This window comes from Necator americanus, chromosome X (genome assembly GCF_031761385.1).
Source record: "Necator americanus strain Aroian chromosome X, whole genome shotgun sequence".
NCBI lineage: Eukaryota > Metazoa > Nematoda > Chromadorea > Rhabditida > Ancylostomatidae > Necator > Necator americanus.
In genome coordinates this window covers 9,002,938-9,013,282 of record NC_087376.1, presented here as the reverse complement: position 1 = coordinate 9,013,282, position 10,345 = coordinate 9,002,938, and positions in this window count along the sequence as shown.

Sequence of the window (10,345 nt, the reverse complement as noted above, 5' to 3'; positions counted from 1 at the left end):
ATAGCGGACTTTGGAAGGGAGAACATCTGGGATGGAATGTTCATTTTTCTTCAGAAGACATGTGAACATGGGTGCAAAAGAGATCTGCATAGAAGCCGTAAAGGACCGCCTCCATCTCCGTTTTCGAAGCTGCAGTAGTTGCACCTCTGCAACATCTCCCAACCTCGGACGTGAGTTCGTGGTTGCCTGCAACTTCACGCTGAGTTATTTGTTCCAGAGTTTCTCGAGACGTACGTCTCTTTGGTGGTTTCGAAACTCTTATCCTTGTTCAGCAGTGAAGATGTTCCATAAGCCGGTCCTATTCGTCCTCGATGTTGTCCACTGCGGTATCTTCCCAAAAGCCAACTAGCATACCGAAGAGGTCCCAGTTGATAGCTCTGAGACTTCGCTTTTTAAACGCTGCGGCTTTCTCTCTTCTCGGTGTGAGAGATTCTTACTCGAAGATGCCGGTGGTCTGATTTCTTTGAAGCTCTTTAGCACAACAGCGACATCTGTCAGGCAAAAGCTTTTATTGATGATGATGTTGTGAATTTCATTACGGTACCCTCCACCAGGTAACTTCCAGGTTCAGCGTAGAGAGGAGGGCTTCTGGGATTGCGAGTTTCCATAGATAGTCTCAGTCGTCATGATAAATTCGGAAAGTCTTTCCCCTTGCTCGTTCCATTCCAGGCGGTGGATTGCGATATGAGGCTCCTCAGATTGTTATGAGGCTAATTTTGACGTTAACATTAACGTCGCCAACAGTGATCTTGTAGAAGGTATGATCTCTGTAAAACTTTTCTGGGTCCATGTAGAAAGGTTCGAATTTTTCTGACCTTGATGTTGGAGCATAAGCAATGAGGATAGTCAAAACTGGTGCTAATCTACATCATCTCTTCCTATTTTGATCTAATCCGTAAACGTTCAAATCGGGTCCAGATTTGTTCGAAAGAGTCAGTTTCCATTGTCATATTTATGTTAACAAGGACTCGGGCGGTTCCATCAACTCCTTTACTGTCGCAGGTAAAACTGTTCTTCTCCTGCATCATATGCGGCATCTGAAAAGTGGAGTCTCGCAAGTCCGATGACGACGCGCTTAATCTTCCTGGCATGCATCAGGTCTTCAACGGCCGCTTTCAATATGAGTAGTTGCGTTACATGCAGAAATCTTTTCCTTTTCGGCGTCTTAAGTGACTCCTGCAACCGTCTCCTTCCTGGCGCTACCATACTAGGTTTCATCCCAGAGTCAGGAGTCTCTTTTTTTATTACTGCATCGCGCATGAAATTTTAAATTCCATGGACAGATTGCAAACATCTAGGCTGTTGTGAGCGAACGTGACGTTCTTGCGAATGACAAATGGAGCTTATTTGTTGAAGACGACTCCAAACCGTCTTCCTTGCACCTCTCAGTCACTTAACTTGCAGGCTTTTGGCCGGAAACACATGCGGATGCAAGGATGCTGTGAGTCAGTCCTGGCGCACCAGAAACAGGCAGTCAATCCTCTAAATTCTCCTTCTTCCCAGGGTAGGCACGCCGCTTTTGCTTCGCGATTAGCCGAGGACTTGCCACATATCTTCGTGAGTGAGCGGCCATGATCCCTCTAATTAGGCAGGTCTGTGGAGGATTTTCCAGCAGATTATCCTCATTTAACACACATAACTGCGTAGCTTCATAAATTTCTCCATTTCTCCACTGAGGATTTTTTTCCTTTTCAAAAGCTCTGCAACTACATAGTGTTCGAAAGTTGATCCGGATTCCTGCATTACTATCTTGGCAGATTCAACTCAACTATAGTTTTACGTGCAAGGGTATTTCGTTTTCTTGATTATGAGAATAATTTATGTAAAAAATTTGTAGCCAGAGACGCAGATGAAAGGGAGAGGTGCGGCTAACCCATAAGCCAAATGAGAAATAGCTTAAATAACAAAGGAGAGTTTTGGCAAAGGTTAGCATTACGACGAAAATTAGGATCATTTATTTCTGTGTTGCAAAACTTTGAAGCCAGGCTTCCCAATCTCTATATTATTAATAGATAATAATCTCTATATTATTATCTTTATTATTTTTATGTTGTATTTACCAGTACGAAACATAAGGATTATAGCAAATATTTGTAAGTGCTGAAATAGGTAATTTTCATGCATGTCTGGAGTCTCTATGGACGACACAACCAGCCAAAAGATGGCTAACGAGAAATAATTACTTTGATATACCCACCTTCAAAGCAGGGATACACCTGCTGCTAATAGAGCAAGAGAGAGCAAGAAGTGCACAGCAAAAAAGAAGGATTTTCGTTGAACCCGGAACGCAGTCTTACTTTGCACATGTTGTTCCACTCCACTGGAGAATTTTATTCGGTTCATTTTCTGTCTTGTATTGTATGGGCATGTGACATACAATTATAATTTACCAGCATGAACGTCCGGCTAAGGCCGGACTTCAGGCTTTTTTGGTGTTCGCCTTCACCGATGAATAAGAAATAATAGTAGCGACATTTTTTTTGTAAAATTAAAATGTTTTTTCTATCAACACTTTGTTCAATTTTTTGCCTGAAAATTTAAGCATAGATGAAAGATGTTATGGTTTTTCCTTTAAGGCGTCAGTTCTATATTTGGAGAACAATCAAACTTGATTTTACATCTAGGTTTCTCTCAAATCTCCACAATTTGGAAACATTATTCAAAGTATGAGTTTCCTCCGTTCTCAACTATTAGCAAACATGGAATGACGTGAATATCACTATCGTAGTGATAAAAGTAACGTGCTACGTCAGATCGCGTAAACTTCCACGATTTTAGCAGCATCATGGAGACATGCTGGGAAATAGACATGTGAAGGAACCACAGAAACCCATTCTACTGCGTTGGGGCTCTCGCGCACCAATCGCAGTGGAACCCTTCTCTCCCCACTCTATAGCTTTCTGGCACCGGCGCACCATTCTGACCCCGCTGGACCGATCCCACCCCATTTTACAGCTATCTGGCTCTGGGGCACGAATTCGACGCCGTAGGACCAGTCTCGCCCAATTTTACCGCATTAGGGCTCCAGCGCACAAAACTGACGCCATGGTGTCCGTCTCCTTCTTTTTGGAATCTCTTGGCTGAGACACATACACAGACGCTCACATGTGACAGAATAACTCCTTTATTATATAGCATGATAGTTTGCAAATCTGGAAGTATATTATTTACATATTACATTCACATATGACAGAAACAAACTTGCCTTATCAAGGCCAACATACATCAACGCATAATTGTAGGCAGTAGTCCTGTGGGTGAGTGCTCGCCTCTCAGTTGCATGGGTATGATTCGGCAGATCACCGGAGCAGAGTTTTACATCATTATGTGGTATTTTCGTGGCACACACAGACTAGGCGTGTTATTATATAGGTTGAATGTTTTCTTTTAAATTTTATTAACTAAGCTATCGTTAAAGGATAAAGTTTAAAGTTTAGGGGCGGGTGTGGTGTAGCGGTTAGAGGTTCCGCTTACTGCACAATCGATCAGAGGTTAGAATCCGCCCTAGTGCTCACCAAGCCTTTCATCCCTCCGGGGTCGATAAATTGGTACCAGACTTGTTTGGGAGGATAAAAACACTGACTTGACACATCGGCTAGCCACCGCAAGACATTGTCCTGGCCAGATACACGTTCGTAAACCTCAAACGATTCTGAATTGAAGTGAACGTGGGGGCGCATCCCAAGCGGGTTGATTAACGCCAGAAACTTTATCCTTTTATCCTTATGTGGTATTTTCGTGGCACACACAGACTAGGCGTGTTATTATATAGCATGGTGATTATATTGTTATGTGATAATGTTCAAAAACTCAATTTAACATGATCAAAAGAAGAATGCGGAGGTTCCCTACACGTACAATAATCTGAGCAGTTTTAAAATGGTAAAAAAATAAATGAAGTGGTAGCTTTGTGGTATTGAACAGAAAGAAAGCACATGGAACGGAGTAGTAGACATAAATGATGGGAAAAATTAGCAAACGAACAAACAAACTCTTTGCAGAGCGTTAAAAAAAGATAAAAGCGTTCTAATGGAAGAATGGTGAGCATCGCTCAATACCAAGCATGCCCTTAACTTTCTCATTCATCCATAGTTGATCTTATAGATGCGATCAGTTCTAGACCTTTTTGTTCAGGTAATGTTGTGGTCAAACGTTTAAAAAAAACTCTCGCATTCGATTCTTCTTTTCTTGCCATATTTAAATTGAGTTCTCCAACATTGTTATACTGCTTTCGAACCTCATTTCTTTTGGAAATCATTTCTTTGGAATCGAAGCCATAATTAATTCTTCTAAATAGGTAACATCAGTAAAACCTGGAATAAAATTGTCAGAAAAGGAATGTCTAGGAAATATGTAATGGTTAGATAGAAATGCAGGGAAAAGTATTTCAATCTATTGCAATTTTTCTTCATTTTCCTGTTTCTCTTGTGTTTCCACAGTAGTCCCGATCCAAGTGTTGTTCTGGAACTGTCATATAACGCCCAAAAAGGAAGCCTATTGATTTCTCGAACACTTGTGTATACTCATTCACTTTTTCTTTAAAAAGCTGCGGTTGTGCGGACTTAGTTAATGACTTTAGAAAATGTTTAGTTAACGATAGCTTAGAGTTAATAAAATTTAAAAGAAAACGTTCAACCTATATAATAACACGCCTAGTCTGTGTGTGCCACGAAAATACCACATAAGGATAAAAGGATAAAGTTTCTGGCGTTAATCAATCCGCTTGGGATGCGCCCCCACGTTCACTTCAATTCAGAATCGTTCGAGGTTTACGGACGTGTATCTGGCCAATACAATGACTTGCGGTGGCTAGCCGATGTGTCAAGTCAGTGTTTTTATCCTCCCAAACAAGTCTGGTACCAATTTATCGACCCCGGAGGGATGAAAGGCTTGGTGAGCACTGGGGCGAATTCGAACCTCTGATCGATTGTGCAGTAAGCGGAACCTCTAACCGCTACACCACACCCGCCCCTAAACTTTAAACTTTATCCTTTAACGATAGCTTAGTTAATAAAATTTAAAAGAAAACATTCAACCTGTCTCTATAATCGAAGGACTAATCACTTGCACTGTTTTGCAAATCTGGAAGTAAACATTCATGTTCAGTATATATCGAAGTTTATTTACCTTCACTGACATATGAGAGAAACTAACTTGCCTTATCAAATCCAACATACATTGTTACATAGCTTTGGAAAATGGAGAATAGGTAGAGTACTCGCCTAGCAGGTCATCCTCACCGGTGGAGAGTTTTGCATCATTATGGAGTATTTTAGTGACACACAGACAAACACACATACACATACATATAATTTGTGCATATTTAGGCCCCGCGTTTATCAGTCTGACTGTAACCGTGCACCTTGTGACCCTGGATTCACTACGCAATCGGGCAACTGAGTATATGCGTTGAGAGCATACGAACGATACAACTTGCGCCGTTTATATGGCACAATTTTTCCAAACATTTCAAAAAGGTGTTGCGGTCTAGGCCACTGCCAGAATCCATATGATTCTAGTTCAGATGTCTGGATGGAATATGGAAACAGGACACATCCGTTTCGTAACATTGAAATGCTGGTCGCTGTCGAGTGACCTCCAGCTTTGTCCAGACTACTAAGATATCTAGATAGATACACGCATCAAAGGATCATGTCTCGTCATCAGCATCAAAAACTGCTCCGTCTACTGCGGGGGTGCTGATGAGAAGAAAGTAGAAGGCTGCAAGTTAACAACTACAATAGCCTGATGGAAGAATTTGGCTCAACGTCGTCAGGAAACACCTTTGTCCGACTGCAGTGTCGCAGAGGATTTAAACTCCAAATCGTAAGCGCCAAAACACCTACGGAAATCGCTGGAGACGATTACAAGGCTGTCTTTTATGATGAACTCAGCATGGTGATTTTTAAGATACCCGGACAGCAAACGGTTGTTTGTCGGTATTGATGAAAACGGAAAGTTGGGTCTCGAACAACAATCCGATGTACTTGGAAATGATATTATCCTGTGAAGCGAGCGTCTGACAACCATAATCGTCTGGAAAGGTTCTGCGAGCAGGCGAATCTCATCATACCCTTCGTATTTAAGAGGAAGCGTCGATGCAGTCGGCCTATATGGAAAGAGTCAACCATTTAACGGCGACTGTGTACGTTCTGACAAGGTATACTCCCTGCCGGACATCCGAAAATCTAGATCTATCTAGGACGTTGCGTTCAATTTTTGCCACCGCCTAGCTCTTCTCAGCGTGAAGGTACTTTTCCAGAAAAGAGGTAATTTCAACCAAGGATCGATGTGAAGAACAGCGTTTCCCGGTATCGTCCTAGCACCATCAGAACGTTAATTGACCGATCACGAGTACGCCTACGATGCAGTAGTAATCGCTTCTAATAGCGCAAAGTTGCAATATGTTTCGAACATTCTACCGAAATTAGCTGAAGCCTATAGACTGCGACTCCCAGCCGTGTGCTTAAAAACAATAGCAGAGATACTCATCAAATATGCGCCAAATCCAGTTCGCTATTCAATAACTTGACCAGGTGGATGTAATGACCATCAACGATGAAATCAAACTACGGGCCTATCTACCCGTTCGAGACGACTGTTAGGCTACTACTGGCAGATGGCGTGCCATAACGAAGAACTTTACTAAAATTGGAGAATTGGATACGGTGTGCCGGCTGATGAGTCATGGAGAACAAATAACTTCTTGCTCGGCCTTCTGAAGGGGTCACGAAAAACCGCCTTCGGTTTTTTTTTGAGACGTTATAAGGAGACTGTCTAATCGCCAGTCTAAGTTGTCTTAAACATCTTTCAGAGCTCAAATTGGAAGAAGTCTCCTGAACGTAAAAAATGTTTTGGACGGAGTTGATGGACGAAGATCTGAGGAAACTTATTGTTCACAAGGAGTTCAGTCGAGACGTTACTTTTCGCAGATTATGGAATAGCGGATGGATAGATTCTATACCAACTCTAGCTGAAGACTGAACAGGATGTACACAAATATGTACAAGATCGAAAGGCGAAGGTTATATTGTGCCAGTCTCAACGTCCGGCTAACGCCGAACTTCACGCTTCTCGCTTCGCTTGCTTTCACTGATTAGTAAAAATTAAAAGTAGCGACACTTTGTGTAACTTTTTGAAGCATGATTGACTTTTTTCCTACCAAAACTTTTCTCGTTCATTTTCAAGAAATTTAAGCACTGTTGAAAGATTTAATATTTTTTTCCTAATGGGGTCGGTACTATAACTGAAGAATATTCAAACTTAAGTTTACAGCTACATTCCTTCGGTGCTGCCGCAATCTGGAATTAGTAGTCGAGGTATTATATTTTCTTGTCCTCTTCTCCAATGCTTACCAAGTGATGTTTGCGAACATGAAATGACGTAAACGTCATCATCGTGAAGACAAAATTAGGGTTCTACGTCAGATTAAGTAAATTGTCAGCAACTATTTTAGGTTGGTTCGAAAAGTTTAATTTTTTCATTCAAAAGTTTTTGCAGTTTTTAAACATTCACTTCGAGACCCTACAACTGGCTTCAAAATCAACTTTATCAGTCGAAATAAGAACCATTACAGTCCACGCATCTTTGCTAACGGGACACAAGTTTGTTTATTCTCGCCGCCTAAAAGTTCGAGTTTTTAGAGTCCACGAACTTCCGGAAATCGTTTTCGGCATCACATTGGTTTTGAGAGAACCTCTTAGGCAGCCGTTCAGATGTTTGAAAAAGTGAGAGTCGGTTGGCGCAAAGTCTGGCGAATAGGGTGGGTGAAGCAGAACCTTGTACCCTAACTCGTTCAATTCCAGTAGCGTCACCTTTGAAATACGTGGCCGGACATTGTCGTTGTCGATGTTGTCTGCGTTCCATAGCGCAGTGAGTTGAACATGAAATGACGTAAACGTCATCATCGTTACATCGTGGGAAGATGGACCACACAATGCGACTTCACCCATCTTTTCCTGGATTGCTACGGAAGATTAGGTATGATCACATTTATGTTCCTGAACTACATCACTACCCTTTTCTGTTCAGGTAGACCTCTTGAAATCCCCAATTTAGTATTAAAGTAAATTATCTATTCAAATTAGTAAATCCAACATGACTCTTTCTACGAAGGAAAAACAAAGTAGAAGACATTTGACCATAATGTGTTGTATTCACGTAGCATCATGGTAATTCTATAAATATCTGCTCGAATAATTTACTCTTGGACTCTCCTCAAATTATGCAGTGAATATTGGGTTGTGAAATAGGTTGTGAGTTTTTTTTTTCAAACATAGAATGCGCACAGAACTGAAGAATAATTCCAAAAGGATACAGACATTTGATGGACAATTGCTCGTTCTGCACGATGTTGCTGCCTTGATTTTTTAAATTTCCCTGATTTTTGTTGTTTTTGGATTAGTGAAGTGGAGGATCGGGGTGGTGTGGCGCAGTCGGTTAGAGGTCGATTGTAGCCATACGTTCGATAGTTCAGAACCGCCTTAGTCCCTGACTGACAAAGTCTTTGACATGATTATCGGCTGGCCCCGCAAGTTATTGTATAGGCCAACACGCGTTCCAAAACCGCAACGATTACGATTTGCAGTAAAACGTGTTGACGCATCCTAAGTGGACTGATACGCCAGCGACTTTATCTTTTATCCTTTTAAAGGGGAGGGTCAAGTGAGCAGTTAGAACATTTTCGACACCATTTGTTTTTTCTGATCTTACGAAAACGATAACGTCGTTGAAGCTAAGATCGGCGTTGTGCAGTGAAAAGGAGCAATACCTTAAAGCAACGAACGTCGGGGACCTTCGAGCTCCAAAAAAAGGAATTTTGACTTTGGAAAGCTATCACACAACGGTCGACTAAGTGGTTGTTGCAGCTTGAGAAAAACTCTTTTTTTCAATTTCTTTCGAAACAAAAAAAAAAAAATTATTCTACAGCATACTCTCCACTTTTGTTGCTTCCACCGTTCAATAAATACTTCCTTGTCTCATGTGACTCCTTCATTCTTTTTTCTTTTGTCCTTTTTCAACTTTTTCGTTCTTCGTTCGATGCTTTCTATACCCAACCAAATCTCATATGCAACTAATTCCACCTATATTATGTTTATACTTGTTCGACAGTGCATGAGATGCAGTAATTTTCAAAGATTTGTGTCGCCTATTCTGACACTTCATTCTAATGATTCAAAAAAACTAACAAGCTGAGAAACCAAAACACATATTTCTTGAGGAGTGAGAAATTCTTTACCAAAACGCAAAACGTATATATATATATATATATATATATATATATATATATATATATATATATATATATATATATATATATATATATATACAAGTCTGATCGTCCGGCTTACGCCGGACTCTCAGACTTTCTGTGGTGTTCGCTTCGCTCACTTTCATCAACTAACCAAAATATACTTTTAAATTGAAATTCAAAAATTAGTGGTAGTGATATTTTCTGTAAATAATAAGAGTTCTGTTTTCATGTTGTTTTGTTATTTTCTTCTTTCTTTTTTAATGTATATAAAGACAAAAAATTTCATAGTTTTTTCTAAACGCGTCAGTTTTACATTTTGAGAATATCCAAACTTTAGCTTCAAACACTACTTCGGTTCGAATATAATATATACACAATTTTAAAGCATTACGCGAAGAATGGGTGTTCTCCTTATTTTCCTCAACAGCTATCAAGGAATGATGTTTAACATAAAATACATACATACATACATACATACATACATACATACATACATACATACATACATACATACATACATACATACATACATACATACATACATACATACATACATACATACATACATACATACATACATACATACATACATACATACATACATACATACATACATACATACATACATACATACATACATACATACATACATACCTCCTGCTCTCTGCAAACAGCTACCAAAGAATGAAGTTTTGGCATAAAATGACGTGGAAGACGTCATCTCACTGATAAAGATAAAGTTCCACGTCAAATCGCGCAAACTTTTAGCTCAAAACACTCATTCGTTTTCGTTCCCTACACAGTGTAGACACGATTTGAAAGTGGTATTCGAAGAATGGGTTTTCCTGTTGTTTCTCCCTAACAGTTACGGCAGAATAATGTTTAACATGAAATGACGTGGACAACATCATCGTACTGATAAAGATAGCGTTCCACGTCAGATCACATAAACAGCGTGCTACTATTTAAGCAGCTGTTTGAACGTGTATATCCAGTTTCTGAGGAACAGCGGAGCCGAGTAGGTGGAGCGCAACGCCGAAAGTGGTTACAACTATAAAACTTTTACAACGTCCCTAGCTTTACGACGCCGGC